Source organism: Mobula hypostoma, chromosome X2 (assembly GCF_963921235.1).
Source record: "Mobula hypostoma chromosome X2, sMobHyp1.1, whole genome shotgun sequence".
Classification (NCBI taxonomy): domain Eukaryota; kingdom Metazoa; phylum Chordata; class Chondrichthyes; order Myliobatiformes; family Myliobatidae; genus Mobula; species Mobula hypostoma.
In genome coordinates, this window is record NC_086129.1 from 25730926 (window position 1) to 25754350 (window position 23425).

Here is a 23425-nt window from a genome sequence, read left to right on the forward strand (position 1 = left end):
CATAAAATTACAAAAAAAGTATATTTACCGATTTCCAACTTTATCAAACAGTTAATATGAATAGAAAAAGAAAAATAAACAGGCTATTTCAGTTAAACCAGTCCAATAAGCACATAAACATTGGAGCTCGTTTCTGTAGTAGCTGGGTGTATCACTTTACTCACGGCGCTGAATTCCTATCACCAACCACAGGTAGAACTCCCCTTCTCAAAATCCTTTGTCTCACAAAGCACTCCTTGCAATAGGATCTCTCCTTCGAACAGCATTCTGCAGCATCTTCCTTTGTGCCCCGTTCAGCAGCTCCTGCTCAAAGACCCCAAACCAGACCTACTGTCTTTCAGAAATCTCATCCCACCCAGCTCTCGAGTACGTTCTCTTGCATCTCACTGGGCACAAGGTTACAACACGTACCCAGACAATCCTGATTAGCTGACACAACATTCCTAATTTAGGCAACACGGCACCTTATCTTCAGCCGAAGCCAAAACACCCTTACTAGCAGGACACACTGCTTTTACAGAAAACTGCTAAAATAAAAATACCTCACAACATAGCAGTAGACACCTTACCCAGGGCTTTACATGTACAATATCATTCCAGGGTGGAGCAATATTCCATTACGGAACATCATATTCCATCATCCTGTTGGTACAGACACTATTGTCAACTCTTGCCAAGTTCAAGGCTAAACAGTAAACAGCATAAGGGACAGGCCAAAGGCTGGGATCACAGCTTGAATTCTAATGGCACAGGTTTAATACTATTGATAAATCAGTTGAAAGCCTCTTAATCACTGATGTCGCCTACATCATATACTAAAGACTTTTGAACCTGTTCATAACTGTGGGCAACTGTTTAACAATTTCTGTGACATCCATCTGTCCATTGTTTTAGTAAAGGCATTGATCTTTTTAAAATAACTGACTTGATGCCTGTGCAGTATACAGGGATGTCCTTGGATTACTGGAACAGAATGGCAACATGGAAAAGATCCAGTTTTCTCAAATAGATCTTAAGACCGCACGGCAACAGCAACGTATAACATTATAAAAATCCCACCATAGCCTGCACAAGAAATTTAAGCTCAATTAGGACCAAGTCCGCTTTTAGTCTGACCTTTCTGTATCAGCGAAGGATTTGCTTTCTTTGGGTTATTGTCTTCTGGGGTTAATCTTTCACATTTGAACTCTAATCTGGTCCCTCACAGCTGCAAAATTAATCTCTGGACCCTACAAATGGTCCGTCATCTGCTCCCTGCGGGGAGCCCCAGTGCAGGAGAGCAATCGTTCATCTTCCATCCAACAGCCGGGAGCCCTCTACATGTCAGCACCTGTCTACGAGCAGCATTCGCAATAGCCAGCTGTCCTGGGCAAACCACAAGGAGTCACCTGTTTCACTACATTCCCACTTGGATTTGAGAGAATCCAAGGTAACCTCTTGACCTCTGTCCTCTGCCAGCAGAGCCTGAAGGCTTTTCGAAGCAAATTAATGATCACATTCAGAATTGTGCCCAGTGCCTACAAATAATTTCATTTAAACAAGAGCTTTGGGAAAACTCATTAAAGATAGCATTACTCCTGCCTCTTTGCATCACTTCCCTGTCTATTTTGCTGCCTTGATCTCATTTTGACAATTCAGTGGAGGCAGGCCATGAAACTCTGAATATTGGAAATTTTGGCAATAAGTGGACAGAGATGGTGGGAAGCTAGCAGTTGAATTTTCCAGCAGACCTTCTCATCAAATAAAACCCCGTGGTGGAACTGCAAGTAAGTCTTCCAAGTAATTTACTTGATAAGCTTATTAATGGTGCAGGGCTTCATTCCAAATGTACAGTTAAACATTAGGGGCAGCACGGTAGCGTAGTGGTTAGCACAACGCTTTACAGTACCGGCAGCCTGGGTTCAACTCCCCCCACTGCCTGTAAGTTCTTCCAGTAAAAATGCGTGGATTTCCTCTGGTGCTCTGGTTTCCTACCAGCTAGTAGGTTAGTTGGTCATTGTAAATTGTCCCGCGACTAAGTTAGGATTAAATTGGGGGATTGTTGGGCAGCGCAGCTCATAGGGCTGAAGGGCCTACTTCATGCTGTATCTCAATAAATAAATTAATTAATCCACGAGTCAAAAACTCATTCGATTCTAATATTTAAGTCATAATATTTCCATATCACTTTCACAAGTAATTATGAACTTACATCATTAATATGAACTAATATCCAGAAGAAAGATGTTAAAAATAAATTTTAAATGATTATATGATGAAGCAGTCAATATTCCTTCCTTCTTTGATGTAATGAAAAGAATGCTCCTTATGTGTTCTTTTAATTTCTTTTTTTAGAAAATTCATATTGGCAAAACACCTGTATGGGGTCCATCCAGGATTCCTTATTTTATTACTATGAATTCAGCCTCAGGCAGAGCACCTCTCTCAAACTACAAAGCACTACCCCCACATTGCAACTCCCTCACCCTCCTTTACGCTGATGATCGTTAAGTACCTTCCACAAAATAACCACCAGGGATTGGAGGGGGGCAGAAAAATAAATATGTAATAAGGCACTGACAGGTCTTCATAGAGAGTAACTCCACCGACAGTGTTATTAATGGACACACTTCAAGCCATTAGCAGTTTGATGTAAAGGTTACTTTGCTGAAATAGATGGTGAAATGGGACGTGTGCTGTTCTCACTTTGAAAACCTGTAATTTCTACATTTAAAAAAAATATCACGGTCAGCTTTACAGCATTGTAAACCAGTTGTTAATATGCAAATCAGCAATGTCATTTACCACAGAATCACAGGACAATTAATCAAGCAAACCATCAATATTAATGTCATGGAAACACCACTGGCTTCTCTTATATTAGGCGCTATGTACAATTACAAAATCAGTGATTTAATCTCTTTTTGCAAAACTATACTGAATCTCCTTTGAACATGTCTTAACTGAAAATGAACATAGAGGTGACCAACAAGTCATTAATTAATTCTCTTCAACATCTTAAACATGCTGTGCATATTTCAGTTTACACATTGAGCTGGTAAGTTAGTTATTGATAGCTGTGGTCCACAACACACAGTGATAGGCCTCAGGTACATTACTGATGGGTACTGCTCTCTCATTGTAACATTGGGATGCAATGTTGGTGGGCATGTGTCTGTCACTTCAAAGTACTGGGGTATGATATACTTAGGTACAGGTCAGTCACTCATACCACACTGAGGCTTAATACTAGTGCATACAGGTTGGGTGAAGTAGAAAGAACTAACAAATGGAAAACCATTGTTGGAAGAGTAGGCAGTTTAAATGGTTTGGCATGGACCAGGTGGGCTGAATGGCCTGTTTCTGCACTGTACTTCTCTATCACTATGACCCTATGAACCATAGAGAAGGTAGTGAGTGGAGCAGCAGGAAGGTGCTAAGAAACAGCAAAACTAGAGTGTAATCCCAACATCTGCTATGCATGGGTAAAACAAACCAGTTTTTTTTTGTTAGTAACCCTCAAAAGTGGTTTGCAAGAAATTTGTGTACAATTTGAAATAGAAAGAGCTTTACTGGCCTAAAATTTCCTGGAAAAGAAGTGTGTGCATTGTTTTTCCAGAGGAAACATGTCTTTTCACCTGCTTTACAACAAAACATGATGATCACTGAATTTCCTCAACTTTGAGTTAATCCCATGTTCGTCACGTGTCAGTGCTCACATAACACATGAACAACCCCCTGTGCCTACTCATTCCTCTTACACCTCCTCCCCCTCCCCCTGAGCATCAACCATCCTCCAGCAATAACTATCCTGCATTTGTATCCACTATTTGATTGATCTGGGTTCTTCTCCCAAAGAGAAAAAATGTAGAGTTTTAACAACCTGAGGACAGAAGGAAGAGCTCTGTTGTGTAAAAGTCTTGGAAAAGAATGGATCAAAAAACAAGACAATGTAATGAGTTAAGAGTGTCAACACAGTGTTTCCACTTGGCCTGCAACTAATCTATCAGTATCTTAGATAAGGAAATGAAATCTTATCTGTTGGATAATTTTCCTCTTAACCTCTTTCACCTTTCTATATTCTTCCTTGTCTCTCTGTTTCATCATTATCATGATGGCAATTGATTCTCTGATAAAACCTCCTCTTCTCCTCCCAAGAGTAAAAAACAGCACCCAAGACAGCCTTTCTTCTTGTGTTAACATTACAAGTCAACATACGATTAAAATCATTGCTTGGCATTCTCTGAATTTACTAGCTTTCTCAAGATTTATGCTAATCCTGGCAATATCTGACACTCTGATAAGAGATACAGTTCAGAAACACACTCTTTGGCCCACCAAACCGGTGATAATTATCAATACCTACTTTGTAAATGAAGAGCCCAAAGCATTGTTGAGGATCCCTACCATCCATCACACAATCTCTTTGACCGACTACTGTCATGAAGGGGTTGCAGGAGCATCGGGACTAGGACTGCCAGACTGGGTAACTGTGAGACTGATACCACCACTGAGGTCTTGTCACTAGGACAGTGAAATGTTTACTGTACTGCTTATTGTTCACTGTTTACCTGTGCTGCACACTATATGAATCTCGAATTATATTTTATTAACTTATTTGTGATAATATTTTGTTTTATGTGCTGTGCATGATACATGTTTTGTGGGTGCACTGATATTCAGAGGGCGTCATTTGGTTGTATATACAGTATGCACTGTCAGATGACCATAAACTTAAACTTGAACTTGAACTTATCCCTCCCCTCAACATCCGCAGCGGTGTGAAGTAGGGCTGTGTGCTTGCCCCCACCCTGTTTGGTATCTTCTTCGCAGTCATGCTGGAACACGCCCTTTGGAACATCAACTGATGGTGTCTACCTCCACACCAGATCGGACGGGAGGCTGTTCAGTCCTGTCCCGGCTGAGGGCAAAAACCAAGGTTCGTGAAGTACTCATCAGGGACGTGTTGTTTGCAGACGATGCGGCACTGGCAACACACTCTGAAGAGCAACTGCAACGCCTCATGGACAGCTTCTCCAGAGCCTGCTAGGACTTCAGCTTGACCATCAGCCTGAAGAAAACCAACGTATTGGGCCAAGGCGTTGAGCACCCCCCTGCCATTACCATCAACAACTACGAGCTGGAGGTAGTTCACGAGTTTACATACCTTGGCTCCACCATCACGGACAGCCTCTCCCTAGACCCCGAGATCAACAGACGGATCGGACGAGCAGCCTCAACATTCGCCAGGCTGACAAAGAGAGTCTGGGAGAACAGAAAGCTGACGACGCACACCAAAGTTGCAGTCTACAGGGCCTGCGTCCTCAACACACTGCTTTACAGCAGCGAGACCTGGAGCCTCTACTACAGACAAGAGCAGCGTCTCAACGCCTTCCACCTTCGCAGCCTGAGATCATGTGGACTGACCGAGTCACCAACAATGAGGTCCTGACCTGCGCCCAGATACCCAGCCTCTTCACCCTGCTCCAACAACGCCGTCTCCGCTAGCTGGGCCACGTACAGGGCATGTCAGACGGGAGATCCCAAAAGACCTGCTGTATGGGGAACTGGCCTCCAGCAAGAGAGCACAAGAGACCCCATCTTCGTTTCAAAGACGTTTGCAAGAGAGACATGAAGTCACTGAAAATGAATGTCGAGAGGTGGGAGGACATCGCAAGCGATCGCTCTCACTGGAGGCTGGAACTACGCAGAGGTCTAAAAAGAGGAGAAGAGAAGCTGAGGCTTGCTGCTGAAGAAAAGCGCACTCGTCGGAAAAACAGCACCAAGATAACACTGGAGGACAGCGCCTTCAAGTGCAGTCGCTGAAGCCGAGACTGTCAATCCTGTGTGGGCCTCTACAGCCACAACAGACGCTGCTCTAACACAGACTGAAGCAAGACTTTCCAGGCGCAGATCCATGGTCTCACGAGACTAATGGATGCCACCACCACCCATTTTATTTTATGTGCTGTGCATGATATATGTTTTATGGGTGCACTGATGTTCAGAGGGTGTCATTTGGTTGTATATACAGTATGCACAGTCAGATGACCATAAACTTGAACTTATCCCTTCCCTAACCTATTTTATTCTCATCATATTCCCATGAACTCTTCCTCCTCCCCAAACTCTACAACTCATTTGCAGACCTGGGGCAAATTAAAGTGGTCAATTAACCAATCCATCTGCAAACTTCTTTGGTATCTGAGAGGAAACCCATATGTCCACAAAGACAACACCCAGGGTCAGAATTGAACCCAGGTTATTGGCGCTGTAAGGCAGCAGGTCTACGAGATATACCGATCTGTGACTTTTGTCTCTGCACTGCTCTTGTCTCTTTGAATCCTCCAAACTAAAATATTCTACATAAGTATATCATATTTCTAGTTATAACCAAAACAGAAAATGCTACAAACAATCAGCAGATCTGTGTAAAGAGAGACAGCTAACACTTCAGGCCTGCCTCCCTCTGTCAGGTCCGGGACCCATTGTCTGATTCACAATGCACTCAAAAACTTTTATAGTTGTACCATGGAGAGCATTCTGACAGGCTGCATCACTGTCTGGTATGGAGGGACTACTGCACAGGACCGAAAGAAGCTGCGGAAGGTTGAAAATCTAGTCAGCTTCATCTTGGGTACTAGCCTACAAAGTACCCAGGACATCTTCAGGGAGTAGTCTCTCAGAAAGGCAGCGTCCATTATTAAGGACCTCCAGCACCCAGGGCATGTCCTTTTCTCACTGTTACCATCAGGTAGCAGGTACAGAAGCCTGAAGGCACACACTCAGCGATTCAGGAACAGCTTCTTCTCTTCTGCCATCTGATTCCTAAATTGACATTGAATCTTTGGACACTACCTCACTTTTTAAAAAAAATATACAGTATTTCTGTTTTTGCACTTTTTAAAATCTATTCAATATGCGTAAATGATTTACTTATTTATTGATTATTAATATTATTTTATTTATTTTTTTCTCTCACTGCTAGATTATGCATTGCATTGAACTGCTGCTGCTAAGTTAACAAATTTCACATCACATGCCGGTGATAATCTATTCTTACTCTTATTTCACAAATGCTCCCTAACCAGCATTTTCTGTTTTAATTACTGATTTCCACATCTGCAGCCTTTTGCCTTACATATGTTCAGCTCTTTTATTTCAGATTTTTGCTGACATGGAGACTTGCCCTGATTACAAAAGCAGGCTTCAAGATTGGATATTGTGGGAACTTCCCCTCATTTTGGCTGGTGTGTTGGGGGATTAGGGAGAGACCTTCAGCTGAATTCTCTGCAGGAACAGTATCTCTGGTGCCACTCCACTCATTATCGGCGAACAAAACTTTGCGAAGTAAACCTTGACCAATGGCTGTTTACATTTTAATGATGCTTGTACATTCCAATCCAGTTTCAATATATGTATAATCCTGTTCCGTTAACAAGGAATATTGAATTTCCAGTGTAACCCAGAGTGCCAGATGATATTGAAGCTGATGTGTAATTGATAGCACCTCTGTGTGTCTGAAACAGTGAAGTTCATGCCTCTGGACTGAAAGTTGTAGATGTAAGTATGCTTCCAAAGACTTCAGCACATAATCACTCCAGTGTAGGACTGAGGGTAGCCAGCGGGCCTTATGCCCCCGTGAAATAGGGATATGCCTGTCTTAGCATGTGAAGTCAGCTCCGGCAGATGAGATCAACGGTGAGATCCAATGGGCAGGAAGGCAGTTCTGCAACGCTTTATCATGAGGGAAGAGTACAGAGGAAATTACCATCATCTACTGCAACCAAGGAAGGCCCAGTTTGAGATGACTACTCATACCACTGGACCTGAACTGAGGCTGAGAGAGTGGAATGGCTCCAGGTTTCTCCTACACAGGTTTCATCGTCATCATCAGGTACGACGGACAACTAACAATAGAACTGAGAGAGTGCAGCACTGTTGAATGTAGTTTCTTCCCTACAAGACATTAAACCTCCGGTGGGCTTAAAGTTTTTAAGAGACATATTTCAGAGAAATGTAAGGGATCTCTCCCCAGTTATCTACCAATAATTATCCTTCATTCCGCACCTTAGCTAATCTGTTCTTGTATTTCCACGCTGGTTGTGGGAGCAGACTGTGCATCAAAAATCTTTTGTAATTTCCACATTACACTAACTATGCTTCCAAAAATATTTAAATGATTAAAATATACTGGGATTTCTTCAAGTCATGTAAAAATGCTATAGAAATGCAAGCCTTTTGTTTGTTTAATTAAATTCATCAAATGTGCAGATAAAGCTAAGATTATTCAATTTTTTTAAGAAAGGGAATTCTTTCTCTTGGAAAAAAATTGTAATCTGACTATGGATGATCTCCCAGACTACTGTTATGTAACAGAGCTATCCAGAGAATAATTGTTACAGATAAGACTTCAATTATAATGAATTAAGAACCCAGATTCTGTGAAAATCCATTAAAAACTATTCAAATGAATGTCAATTGACTTATACTAAGTCAACTCCCTGATCACTTCTTGCAGAATATCTGCAGGACTGATAATTATAAAGAGGTAACGGAGAACCACTGTTCTGGGCACATTTCCACTAATTCTGCCCCTGCTGTGCAACAAATTATTTTTCTTGTGTCTTCACTCTGAGTTAGTTCCACTTTGTCTGTAGTGCAAAGACAAAACCTCTATTTCGCATCCTCCCAGTGATCTCAAAGCAGCTTATTAAGATATATACTTCCTCCTGGATTTTTCTCTTCTTAAATTTCTTATCTTCAGAGTTGGCTTATACCAACCTGTTTCAATCATGAGGTAAAATAAGTGGGAAAAGACTTCACTGTTGTTTCAATCATGAGGTAAAAATAAATGGGATAAATTTCAATCTAAACTAGAATCTCGCCATTAATGGAGGTGACCATGCATGTTTCTATGAATGAGTTCTCCTATTTGGAGATGACCTTCCTGCCATTTTGCTTTCATTCCTGAAATTAGTTTGGACACTTGACAAGCAAGTAAACCACTCAAATCAATTGCTTCTGATTAAACAAAAGTGACAATGTCAAATTCTTCATCAATACACACGTCCAATCTGTTGGGAGGCTTCTGGCTACTCCTCGACTAATTTAAATACCACATTTTGAATCAGTGAGTAATTCATGAATATACATGGCTCCTAAATTTGAAAGCAGCAAACTCAGTTTGTGTCTAGATAAACTAATCCAAATAACTGGTTGAACTGCAAATCACTATGACACGTTGATGAACGGAATCAGCCATCTCTGATGGCAGCTTGGTAATTGTGTGCATTGCCTAGTGTGGTTCTGAGTCATTCATAGCAATGGGACCCGGGTTTATTCTCTGCTCTTTGTGAAGAAAGAGATACTCCAGCAGGGAGTCAACAATTAAATCTCAGTTTAGATCTTTAGTAAAGTACAGGAATTAGAAGGGTTCCTGCAGGAGCAGGGTGCAGGACAGAATTTTGTTGAGGTATACCACCATATGGTCAGCTTGTTTGCTACAGCTCACATCTGGGATTGGGGCTACTTTATCTGAGGTAATAGAGCATTGACAGAGTCTGTACATTTAACGCCCAGCCAGAATTAATAATTTCAGGAGAAGGAAGAGTATCACAGAGAAAAAAAATGTAGCTACTCTCTGTTGATTTTTAAAATGTTTCTGTGACTAATAGTCGAGTGTACAAGGTGTTACAATTTCCAAATCCATCAAAAATAGATTAACAGTAACCACAGGTACCTCAGTTCAATGAGACTAAACACTGCTATAGTTTATCAGATCTTGTTTATTCACCCGGTTTAAACTACGGATGTTAAATTGGATGAGATGATAATTAAACTGATGTGATAGACTGGTGTGAATGTGCTTGTTGGAACATTTGCTGTGTTATTTTGTGCACTATCTTGTGGGAAATCTGTAAACCAATTCCATGAATAACTGCAATAAACAAATACAGGAAGTGATTAATCTGAGCCGACTTCTGCCTGACCTCTACTCATGCAGAATGAATGCTGAACTACAAACCTATCGAATTCCTCCTGCTTGCAGCAGCCCCACGTTCCATACTCTGTGTACAAATCCCTGCCTTGCACTGAAGATAATGTTGGAAATAGTGCAGAGTCTGTGCATTTTCTGTGGATCTGTTACCATTCCAACCTGTAACCTGTCACATAGCAACTGATAGTCAAGCTCTTTCTGACAGTGATCCCCTCTAAATCAGCCAGTTGGGGTGTGGGAATGGAACTAGAATTCATAAAAATGAGTGACTAACTTCACCGCAAAGACTGGAATAAAGTTGTCCTTTCACAGCAGAGTGAGAAAGTACCAAACTTACGAACACATTGAAAACGCAAACACGAGGAAACCTGCAGATGCTGGAATTTCAAGCAACACACACAAAAAATGCTGGTGAACGCAGCAGGCCAGGCAGCATCTCTAGGAAGAGGTACAGTCGACGATTCAGGCTGAGACCCTTCGTCAGGACTAACTGAAAGAAGAGATAGTAAGAGATTTGAAAGTGGGAGGGGGAGGGGGAGATCCAAAATGATAGGAGAAGACAGGAGGGGGAGGGATGGAGCCAAGAGCTGGACAGGTGATTGGCAAAGGGGATATGAGAAGATCATGGGACGGGAGGCCTAGGGAGAAAGAAAAGGGGGGCGGGGGAAGCCCAGAGGATGAGCAAGGAGTATAGTGAGAGGGACAGAGGGAGAAAAAGGAGAGAGAAAAAAAAAATTAATAATAATAAATAAATAACTGAGGGGGTACGATGGGGTGGTGGGGCATTAACGGAAGTTAGAGAAGTCAATGTTCATGCCATCAGGTTGGAGGCTACCCAGACAGAATATAAGGTGTTGTTCCTCCAACCTGAGTGTGGCTTCATCTTGACAGTAGAGGAGGCCGTGGATAGACATATCAGAATGGGAAAGGGATGTGGAATTAAAACGTGTGGCCACTGGGAGATCCTGCTTTCTCTGGCGGACAGAGCGTAGGTGTTCAGCGAAACGGTCTCCCAGTCTGCATTGGGTCTCGCCAATATATAGAAGGCCACATCGGGAGCACCGGACGCAGTATATCACCCCAGCCGATTCACAGGTGAAGTGTCTGGGGCCCTGAATGGTGGTGAGGGAGGAAGTGTAAGGGCATGTGTAGCACTTGTTCCGCTTAAAAGTATAAGTGCCGGGAGGGAGATCGGTGGGAAGGGATGGGGGGGACAAATGGACAAGGGAGTCGCGTAGGGAGTGATCCCTGCGGAAAGCGGGGGGGGGGGAGGGAAAAATTTGCTTAGTGGTGGGATCCCGTTGGAGGTGGCGGAAGTTATGGAGAATTATATGTTGAACCCAGAGGTTGGTGGGGTGGTAGGTGAGGACAAGGGGAACCCTATTCCTACTGGCTCCTGAACCAGCGCGAATGATTTCACTCATCTCAACACTGGACTGATTTCACAACCTATGGACTCACTTTCAAGGACTCCAAATCTCATGTTCTCAATATTATTTATTCACTAACTTATTATTATTATTGTTGCATTTTTATTTTTTTCTCAGCTCAAGCTGGTAAATCCTGAGGTACAGGCATAGCACACTCATTTCTCAATTTTTAGGAACTTTCAGACTATTCTAGTGGTGTTTCGTGCTCTGGCTTTCTGGAGATTTACATAAATATTGCTGTGTAGGCCTAACTGTTTAATGCTATTATGTAGGGACTTTGGGATGATGCCATTTGTAGATATTACTATCGGGACAATGTATACCCTGTTCATGTTCCATAGACTTTTATTTTCTTCTTTTAACTCAGCATATTTCTGGTGTTTTTCAATTATTGATTTCTGTATGTTATGTATTTTTGGAATGGCTATATCTATTAAGTAGGTTGTTCTTGCTTGTTTATCCTGTAATATTACATCCTGACTGTTATTATGGATTGCCTTAGCTGTAATAATGGACCGGTTGTAATATAATTTGTAGGACTCCGACTCTAAAACTGGATCAGGTTTGTATTTATAGTAAGGTATGGTGTCTTTTATGAGTTTGTATTTTAAAACAAGATTTTGGTGAATGATGGTTGCCACTTGATTGTGCCTGTGTAAGTAATCAGATTAAGTTAAACAGGAATGGTTCTATCATTAGTTCTGTCATGATTTCAATAGGGTTAGACATGAGACGAGAATCGCAAGATGCTTCTGAAGAAACCAATAGTCCCAAACTGTGACGCATTTCACATTCAGATAGTCAAGCTGAGATATTGACAGTCAAACACCTAAACTCAGCCGAAAGCAACAGAAAATGTTTCAATGAAAGCAGTCAACAAGCCATCCCTAGGTAACAAACACGTTCTGTTGTTTAGAACATAGAACATAGAATAGTACAGCACATTACAGGCCCATCGGCCTACAATGTTGTGCCGACCCTCAAACCCTGCCTCCCATATAACCCCCCACCTTAAATTCCACCATATACCTGTCTAGTAGTCTCTTAAACTTCACTAGTGTGTCTGCCTCCACCACTGACTCAGGCAGTGCATTCCACGCACGAACCACTCTCTGAGTAAAAAACCTTCCTCTAACATCCCCCTTGAACTTCCCACCCCTTACCTCAAAGCTATGTCCTCTTGTATTGAGCAGTGGTGCCCTGGGGAAGAGACGCTGGCAATCCACTCTATCTATTCCTCTTAATATCTTGCACACCTCTATCATATCTCCTCTCACCCTCCTTTTCTCCAAAGAGTAAAGCCCTAGCTCCCTTAATCTCTCATCATAATCCATACTCTCTAAAAACAGGCAGCATCCTGGTAAATCTCCTCTGTACCCTTTCCAATGCTTCCACATCCTTCCTATAGTGAGGCGACCAGAACTGGACACAGTACTCCAAGTGTGGCCTAACCAGAGTTTTATAGAGCTGCATCATTACATCGCGACTCTTAAACTCTATCCCTCAATTTATGAAAGCTAACACCCCATAAACTTTCTTAACTACCCTATCTACCTGTGAGGCAACTTTCAGGGATCTGCGGACATGTACCCCCAGATCCCTCTGCTCCTCCACACTACCAAGTATCCTGCCATTTACTTTGTACTCTGCCTTGGAGTTTGTCCTTCCAAAGTGTACCACCTCACACCTCTCTGGATTGAACTCCATCTGCCACTTCTCAGCCCACTTCTGCATCCTATCAATGTCTCTCTACAATCTTCGACAATCCTCTACACTATCTACAACACCACCAACCTTTGTGTCGTCTGCAAACTTGCCAAGCCACCCTTCTACCCCCACATCCAGGTCGTTAATAAAAATCATGAAAAGTAGAGGTCCCAGAATAGATCTTTGTGGGACATCACTAGTCACAACCCTCCAATCTGAATGTATTCCCTCCACCACAGCCCTGTGCTTTCTGCAGGCAAGCCAATTCTGAATCCACCTGGCCAAACTTCCCTGGATCCCATGCCTTCTGACTTTCTGAATAAGCCTACCGTGTGGAACCTTGTCAAATGCCTTACTAAAATCCATGCAGATCACATCCACTACACCACCCTCATCTATATGCCTGGTCACCTCCTCAAAAAACTCTATCAGGCTTGTTAGACACGATCTGCCCTTCACAAAGCCATGCTGACTGTCCCTGATCAGACCATGATTCTCTAAATGCCCATGGATCCTATCTCTAAGAATCTTTTCCAACAACTTTCCCACCTCAGACGTAAGGCTCACTGGTCTACAATTACCCGGACTATCCCTACTACCTTTTTTGAACAAGGGGACAACATTCGCCTCCCTCCAATCCTCCAGTACCATTCCCGTGGACAATGAGGACATAAAGATCATAGCCAGAGGCTCAGAAATCTCTTCCCTCGCCTCATGGAGCAGCCTGGGGAACATTCCGTCAGGCCCCGGGGACTTATCCGTCCTAATGTATTTTAACAACTCCAACACCTCCTCTCCCTCAATATCAATATGCTCCAGAACATCAACCTCACTCATATTGTCCTCAATGTCATCAAGTTCCCTCTCATTGGTGAATACCGATGAGAAGTATTCAATGAGGACATTGCTCACATCCACAGCCTCCAGGCACATCTTCCCACCTTTATCTCTAATCGGTCCTACCTTCACTCCTGTCATCCTTTTGTTCTTCACATAATTGAAGAATGCCTTGGGGTTTTCCTTTACCCTACTCGCCAAGGCCTTCTCATGCCCCCTTCCTGCTCTTCTCAGCCCCTTCTTAAGCTCCTTTCTTGCTTCCCTATATTCCTCAATAGACCCATCTGATCCTTGCTTCCTAAACCTCATGTATGCTGCCTTCTTCCACCTGACTAGATTTTCCACCTCACTTGTCACCCATGGTTCCCTCACCCTACCATTCTTTATCTTTCTCACCGGGACAAATTTATCCCTAACATCCTGCAAGAGATCGCAAAACATCGACCACATGTCCATAGTACATTTCCCTGCAAAAACATCATCCCAATTCACACCCGCAAGTTCTAGCCTTATAGCCTCATAATTTGCCCTTCCCCAATTAAAAACTTTCCTGTCCTCTCTGATTCTATCCTTTTCCATGATAATGCTAAATGCCAGGGAGCGGTGGTCACTGTCCCCCAGATGCTCACCCACTGAGAGATCTGTGACCTGATCCAGTTCGTTACCTAGTACTAGATCTAGTATGGCATTCCCCCAGTCGGCCTGTCAACATACTGTAACAGGAATCCGTCCTGGACACACTTAACAAACCCTGCTCCATCTAAACCCTTGGAACTATTCATATGCCAATCAATATTAGGGCACCTGATTTGTTTCTGTTGTTAATTTTGTCACAAGTTGGAAAATACACAAAAATCACTCACCCTTCCACCCTTCCACAGCACTATAAAGAATGGCATCAAAATCACATAATACTGATGAGAAAGAACAATTACTAGAAGTGGAGAAAGAAAAATATTCCTGCGGTTGCTTCATAGGAACAAACATATATACATCCATCATTCTTTTGAAATTATTAACATGGGAATTTGCTCAAATATAGAGGGTGTCCATAAGTCAGGTATTCATAAACCAGGGATAGCTTTGTGTGATCCAAAATATGAACAGAGTACAAGGCTTAGATCCCAGACTAAGTCTAAATCCACTCAACCAGATGACCTGCTCAGCTTTTCAACATCAGCAAATTCCCTTTAGAAAAGGAAATTTAATTCACTTTCCTTCACTTTCCATTCGATAAATTTCCCTCACAGAGTATTCATCTCAATCTGTTCAAAATTTCATGGAACAATCTATTCCTAATATATCTCAAAGGATTATTAAATTTTTGACAGAAACCCAGAGGGCAAATCTGATTAGCACAATTCAACCTGTGATTTTATTAGAGCTGAATCACTACCAGTAGGAATCACAAGTTTGCTGCAGCTTGCCACAACATCGTTCATCATTTGTGCACATGAAGTGGGAGTCTTGAGGGCAACAAACCCTCAACAGTTCTATTATTGGAATAAAATCTTTTGACCTATGACATGCCACTTTATTTTTCAAAAAGAAAATACAGAAAGTCAGGTCCAAAATGATCTGTGATTCAATCATCAGGTGTTAAATGCTCTCAAATGACTTGGTTAATAAATGCAGAGGTCTACATGGTATTACATATAAAGATCCCAGATCCCTGGCTGCGTTGTGGCAGACAACCTCTGCTAGTACTGTATTGTCTCTCTGAGACTGGTCTACAGATCTCTGTACTGGGAACAAGGGGAAAAAATCCATTGTTGATTTTTATAAAACCCTTGTGATCCCAGACATACAGGAACTCGGCAGGTTTGACTGGTATATCTTGGGTGAAAGAATGCCATGGTGACGATCATTTTCTGGGTCCATCCATGAAGGACTGATGCTTGTAATACCAGAGCATATCCAGCTGCTATAGTGTGATACCAAAACAAGAGGGAGGAGAAGACAAACTTTTTACATTACAGTAAAACTCTGATAGGCCACCATCCAACTATTTGAAAATACGGGCGGCATTGCATCTAGAAGGATTGGGGTCAAATGTGCTTATATGGGCATCTTGGTCAGCATAATTGAGATGGTCCTAAGGGCCTGTTTCCATTGCTGAATGACTTGATGACTCTATCTCACTCACCAGATAATGCATGCCACATTTTCTTTCTACTCACTGGGTCACTGTTCCCCATGCATAATCAAAGAGCCCAGCAGCCCAGACAGTCTCTTCTCCTCTCTTCCATTGGGCAGAAGATGCAAAAGCCTCAAAACACATACCACCAGCCTCAAGGACCACTTCTACTCCACTGCTAAAAGCTTATTAAGTATCTCCCTAGTATGATAAGTTGAACTCTTGACCTCACAATCTACCTTATGATCTTGCGCCTTATTGTTTACCTGCACTGCATTTTCTCTGTAGCTGTTACACTTCATTCTGCATTGTTATTGTTTTACCTTGTTTTGCCTCAATGCACTGTTTAATGATCTGATCTGTATGAGCAGTATGCAAGACAAGCTTTTCACTGAATCCCATTTCCATCTTTTCAACTTATCTGGTTAACTGGAAAATTTCTTTTCATACTGTGCTCCAATTTTTTTTTAAAAAGTGAATTAAAAGGGTGTTGAGATATAACATCAAATAATCTGGATGTTCTATCATTAAGGGACCATCAAATTCTGAGTGTACAAGATTAGTAGAGTTTTACTGGAATTTAATTCTTGATGTGGATATATTTGGAGCTTGTGGAGTATGATAGGGGTGTTATGGCCATAACTCGATATTTTTCTCTGTTATCTCACATTTATGCTAGGCAAGGAGTGAGTGAGTCAAGAACCTTACTGTCACATGTTGACAAATGAAAGAAACCAGATGCTAACAGGTGACATCTTGCTTTGCTGCCTAACCTTTTAGTAATCAAGCTCACCATCAATAGCGATAACAAAATAACAGAAAATAATCAAATATTGTTGAAATGTTTCAGACCCCACTTTGTTCTTAAAGGGCAGCGATGTTTCCCGGGCCTGACGGTTACTAATTGCAGTGGTAGTAATCAATAGCAAATCCAATCCCTCATATCAGAGACAATCTTCCATGTCAGTCAGGACAGTGCAATTATTTTCTGCGATGTCTTACACTGCCAACTGCTATCAAGGCAGATGTTCTTTTTAACGTTTATCCCTCACAATCAATGTCAGGCCTCTTCTTGCCTGAATTCACTCTGATTTCCCCAGGTGAAGGGAAGGCAATGAATGTTCGGAAGGAAGCCATCTCCAATGCTCAATGACTGATGTGTGGTCAAATTGTGATTCCCAGCAAATTCCCCCACGATAAACCACGTCCACTCTGATGCCCTCATTGCCACTGAAAGAGGAGTTAGTAGCTAACATGGAGAACACAAGTACATAGATATGATGATTGAAAGTTTTAAATTGATGTAGAAATTGACTAGACGTTTGGTTAGCTGTTTTATACAAATTGAACTCGAGAACTACAATGAAGTATGAATGCTATTATGTCCATGAGCAATGATTGGATTAGATGGTAAGAAAATTCTCCCATGGGCCTAGAAATTCATTAGTGTGGTGCTGCACATATTCTACTGAGCTAAAGTGAGTGTCCGTGTGTGCATCATCATGAATGGTGCATTCACAGCAGAAGAATGTCACCTGTCATATTGGCAAAGTGTGATTCACAGGATATCCAAAACCATTCCTGAAATAGGCACTGAAACCTTTGAAGATGCTAAGAGGAGCCTAATGCCTTATTTAGGATGCATTAACAAAAGTGGGACCCTGGCAGTCAGTGTTTTTTATATGGTTAGGTGAGCTGTCATGTGGCTAGCTTTACCAAACACCGTAACTGCAAATGAAAGCAAGCTCTTCAAATAATGAACTGCTTGAATAGTTTTTGTGATGGTAAAGACACACATCACCAATGTGCATTCTGAGTGAAGGGCAGCACAAGCCTTCAGTGAGTAAACATTCTCGGCAATCAGTCTCAAACAACGGTTGCTGTTTAACTTCTCGTCAACAAGTCCAAGTGAAACCACAGGACATCAGTATCATTGCAGCAAAATTAAGAACACCAAAACATAAGAAGCCGGAGAACAAATAGGCCAGTTAGCCTTTTGAGCCCTCACAGCTATTTAGTAGGATCATGTCTGATCTAATCTTGGCCTCTCTATCACCCTTCCCAATCCCTTGACCCTCTTGCAACTCAGATGATAGTCTCCACAGTACTGTCCAAAATACTTAGGCACAGAGGCTTAGGCAAGGGTGCCTAAGAATTTCACACAGTATTACAGTAATTTTATGTATTGCACTGTACTACTGCTACTGCTAAATACAAAACAAATTCCATGACATATGTGATTGATGATAAACCTGATTCTGATATAGGTCTCTGTTGTGGACTGAGAGTGGGAAGGAAACAGGGAAGGGGAATCATGGTTGGGAAAAGGGGAAGAGAGAGGGGAGGGAGTAGGAAGCACCACAGAGACATTCCGTAAGTCAATAAACCAGTTGTTTGGAATCAAATGTCCTTGATGGTGTCTCAGGGATAAGTGTGCCTGCACTCATGCCACACCCCGTCCTTGGCATTCCTTCTCTGCCAAGTATCCCACACACTTTCTACAGTGCTGCAGACCCACCATTCCCAACATCCCTTGCTCCTGTCAGATTTACAAACTTGCTCTCCGCTCCATGTTGACAAATATAGTACAGTACAGAAGTCTTAGGTACCCTAACTATATACATGTGCCTAAGACTTTTGCACAATACTGTATACACTGACTCCATTAGAACGGGACATAGAAAATGCATGTCAAAAGGGCAATATTACAATAATCATGGAGGAATTCAATACGCTGGTAGATTGGAAAAATCAGGTTGGTGCTGATTTCGGATGCCAAGAGAGAGAATGCCTATAAGATTTTTTTTAAGAGTAGCTTGTGGGTGAGCCCACTCCGGGATCAGCTATTCTGGATTGACTGTTGTGTAACAAACTGGATTTGGTTAGGGAGCTTACGGTAAAGGAAGCCTTAGGAGGCAGTGATCATAATATGATAGAATTCACCCTGCAATTTGAGAGGGAGAAGCTAAAATTAGATATATCAGTATTACAGTGGAGTAAAAGACATGACAGAGGCATGAGAGAGGAGCTGGCCAAAGTTGATTGCAAGGGGACACTAGCAGGGATGATGGCAGAGCAGCAATGCTTGGAGCTTCCAGGAGCAAGTCGGAAGGCACAGGATAGATACATCCCAAAGAAGTTGTTGTTTTATAAAGGGAAGATGACGCAACCATGGCTGACAAGGGGAGCCAAAACCAACATAAAAACAAAAGATAAGGCATATAATAGAGCAAAAATTAGTGGGAAGTTAGAGGATTGGGTAGTTTATAAAAACCAACAGGCTACAAAAAGAGCCATAGGGAGCAAAAAGATGAAACATAAAGGTAAGCTAGCCAATAATGCCAAAGAGGATACCAAATGGTATTTTTCTGATAAATAAAGAGTACAAGAGAGGCAAGAGTAGATATCAGATCACTGGAAAATGACCCTGGAGAAGTAATAATGTGGGACAAGAAATTGGCAGATGAACCAAATAAGTATTTTGACACTAACTGTATGCCAAATGTTTGATAGTGTAAGGGGGCAGAAGTGAGTGCAGTTGCTATTACTAGGGAGAAGGTGTTTGGGAAGCTGAAAGGTCTGAAGGTAGATAAGTCATATGGACCATATGTACGACACCTGAGGGTTCTGAAAGGGGTGCCCGAAGAGATTGTTGAGGCATTAGTAATAATCTTTCAAGAATCACTGGATTCTGGCATGGTTCCGGAGGCCTGGAAAATTGCAAGTGTCACTCCACTCTTCAAGAAGGGAGGGAGGCAGAAGAAATGAAATTATAGGTCAGTTAGTTTGACCTCAGTGGTTGGTAAGTTGTTGGAGTCGATTGATAAGGATGTGATTTCAGGGTACTTGGAGGCACATGATGAAACAGGCCAAAGTCAGCATGCTTTTCTTAGGGAAAACTTGCCTAGCAAATCTGTTGCCCAGCAAATCTGTTGGAATTCTTTGAAGAAATAACAAGCAGGGTAGGCAAAGGAGAATTGGTTGATATTGTGTACTTGGATTTTCAGAAGCCCTTTTGACAAGGTTCCACACATGAAGCTGCTTAGCAAGATAAGAGCCAATGGTATTACAGTAAAGATATTAGCATTGGCTGATTGGTAAAAAGCAGAGCGTGGGAATAAAGGGAGTCTTTTCTGATTGGCTGCCAGTGACAAGTGGTGTTCAGCAGGGGGTCGGTTTTGGGACCATTTCTTTTTATGTTGTATATCAATGATTTGGATGATGGAATTGATGCCTTTGTGGCTAAGTCTGTAGATGATAAGAAGATAGGTGGAGAGGCAGGTAGTGTTGAGAAGCAGGGAGGCTGCATAAAGACTTAGGCAGATTAGGAGATGGGCAAAGAAGTGGCAGATGGAATACAGAGTCAGCAAGTGTACAGTCAGGCACTTTAGAAGGAGGAATAAAAGCCCAGACTATTTTCTAAATGTGGAAAAATTCAAAACTCTAAGGTGCAAAGGGACTTGGGAGTTCTCATGCAGGATTCCCTGAAGGTTAACTTACAGGTTAAGTCAGAGGTGAGGAAGGCAAATGCAATGTTAGCATTTATTTTGAGAAGACTAGAATATAAAGACAAGGATGTAATGTTAAGGCTTTATAAGACATTGGTGAGGCCTTACTTAAGAGTATTGTGAGCAGTTTTGGGCCCCTTGTATAAGAAAAGATGTGCTGACATTAGAGTAGGTTCAAAGGCGTTTCACAAAAGTGATTCCGGGACTGAAAGGCCTCTTATATGAGATGGCTTTGGGCCTGTACTCAATGGAATTTAGAAGAATGAGTGGAGATTTCATTGAAACCTATTGAATGTTGAAAGGACAAGATGGAGTGGATGTGGAGGGGATGTTTCTTCTAATGAGGGAGTCTAGGACCAGTGAGTACAACCTTAGAATAGAGGGAAGTCCATTTAGAATGGAGATGAGGAGGAATTTCTTTAGTCAGAGGGTGATGAATCTGTGGAATCTGTTGCCACAGGCAGCTGTGAAGGCCAGGTCACAGAGCGTATTTAAAGTGGAGGTTAATAGATTTTTGATAAGCCAGGGCATGAAAGGTTACAGAGAGGAGGTAGGCAAATAGGGTTGAGAGGGAAATGGATCAGCCATGATCAAATAGCAGAGCACACTCGATGGGCTGAATGGCCTAATTCTTATGATCTTACTGTCTTATTTCCATAAGTTGCTGGGAAAGGGAATTCCAAAGGTTCATGACTTAGAGGAGTTTCTCCTTACTTCCATCTGAAATGGATGTCCCCCTCCCATTTCTACATACCTTAACTAGCCAAAACATCCTTTCAAAGTCCACTTTGTCAAACCCCCTCAGAAGTTTATATGTTTCAATAATATTACTCCTCACCCTAAATTCCAATGAGGAAAGGCATAACCTGATCAACGTTTCTTCATAAAGCAACACATTTATGGCATGATCAATCCAGCAAATCTTCTCTGCCCTGCCACCAGTACAAGCATAACCTCCGTTAAATATGAAGACCAATACGCTACACAGTACTTCAGGAGCAGCCGTACCACAATTCTGTAAAGCTTTATCAAAACTTTTCTCATTTTATGCTCCATATCTCTTGCAATAAAGACCAACGTTTGATTAGCCGTCATAATTACATGCTGTACCTTCATGTTAATTTTTTGGGTTTGGGAACACTCTAAATGGAGAAATGTCCAATTTTCATAATGGTCAGCCAATCTTCAATTCTGGTTTAACGCCTGGGTGACAAGTTATGCGCAAAAATTATGCCTGTGTATTTTAATAGTGCCCTTGTCACGCTGTCAGTTTGCCACAAAGACATGTGTAGAGAGTAATAACTCTCTATATGTGTGAGTTCAGAATAGGTTCCGTTCAATTCAAGAAGTTGGGCTTCAAATCAAAACTGCAACCTTGCATGGTGGTTGAAATTTGGATGTGAGGGAAATTAATGTAAGAGCTGAGACACAGTTTGAGACAGGGTTTCCATACGTTGAGATGAAGTCCTCAGGAATCTATTGAGAAAAGGTAAGTAAAGGATTCTTGACCTTACACTCTACATTGTCATGGTCTTGCACCTTATTATCTGCCTGCTGTGAACTTCTCTGTAACTGTAACACTTGATTCTGCATTCCGTTAGACTTTTCCCATGTACTACTTCAACGTACTGGGGTAATAAAATGATCTCTATGGGTGGCATGCAAAACCATGTTTTGTATTGTACCTCAGTTCATGTAACAATAATAAACTAGTTTACCAAGCATTTGCTATCCTACTGCACAAGAATCTGACCTTTTATCAAGATAAGAAAGGCAAATCATACCCAGGGAAAGGCATTGCTGCAATCCAAATAATCACCTTGAATCCTGAACCAAAATACTCTTCCTACAGTACAATAGAGAACTAAAATAATCCCAAAATAAAATAGCTCTTTGGCCTTGACAAAACATATTTCCATCAGTGACGTACAACTCAGTCTTATGTAACCTCTTTCAAACCAGTTACTGTCCTGAGTAAACACCACAGAAGAGTTTTAAAAGCTATCAAGTTCACTCCATTCTTGTATCTGCCACGTTCATTCCTGGCCTATATGTTCCAGGACAATATTTGAGCAGCAATTGTCTATTATATTTTGTTAATTTACGGTATCCCACTTTATATCTCCATTAGGGAATACATGTTTTTGTTTTCCATCACAGTCTTTCACAGAAATTAACCTTTCTTCAACCTTGTTGAACAGTGGAACACTGCTGGCATTGAATGACAACTCTCCAGTACTGTTTTTCAAGGGGATTTCAACAAACGCTCACACATTTGGCACTGATCTGATGTCTCGTCTGGAGCATGATAAGACTCACTCCAGTGTTATCCGGACACAACATTCTTTGTGCCACATTCCTGAGGTGGTTTTGTACACTGTATACAATGACACTGGGAAAAAAATGCTGGAAGTAAAATGCCTCTTGTTTATTGTGGCTTCAATTCATTCAGAGGTCATCACAATCAGAACAGGTTAAGGCAAATATTTGTCCTAGAATGATAAAAAGAGATAAAAGAGAAACATGACACACCTGTTCATGCTCAATCACTTGAGTAATGACAAAAAGACTTGCAGTCTCACCAAGCCACCAGTGTCAGATCTGAAACTCTTTTTAAGCTCAGGATCAATAGCTATAGATTCAGAGCTTTCCTTATTCATCAGGCAGAAGACAGGAGACAGCTCTCTGGAGCCTGGAGAGTATGGAGAGCTGATGACACATATTAAAAGTACATTCGCTCTGAAGTGTGCTTCCAATCAATGATCATTATCAAACCAAAGATCAACAGATGAGAAAAACAATGGCAATTCAAACTCTTTCTTATTGA

General features: G+C 41.8%; 1 protein-coding gene across 4 annotated transcripts in view; it reads right to left on the reverse strand.

Annotated features, from left to right (window-relative positions):
- robo3 (roundabout, axon guidance receptor, homolog 3 (Drosophila)) overlaps positions 1–23425 on the reverse strand; it is a 609199-nt gene that overhangs the window by 247883 nt on the left and 337891 nt on the right. The window contains exon 1 of one of the 4 annotated variants that reach the window (XM_063038556.1): positions 165–566. The exons of 2 other annotated variants lie outside the window; for them this stretch is intronic. The gene's annotated coding sequence lies outside the window, so the exon portion shown is untranslated. Of the gene's footprint in view, positions 1–164; positions 567–23425 lie in introns of those variants that run through there. One more of the 4 variants, XM_063038555.1, reaches the window with a different exon arrangement.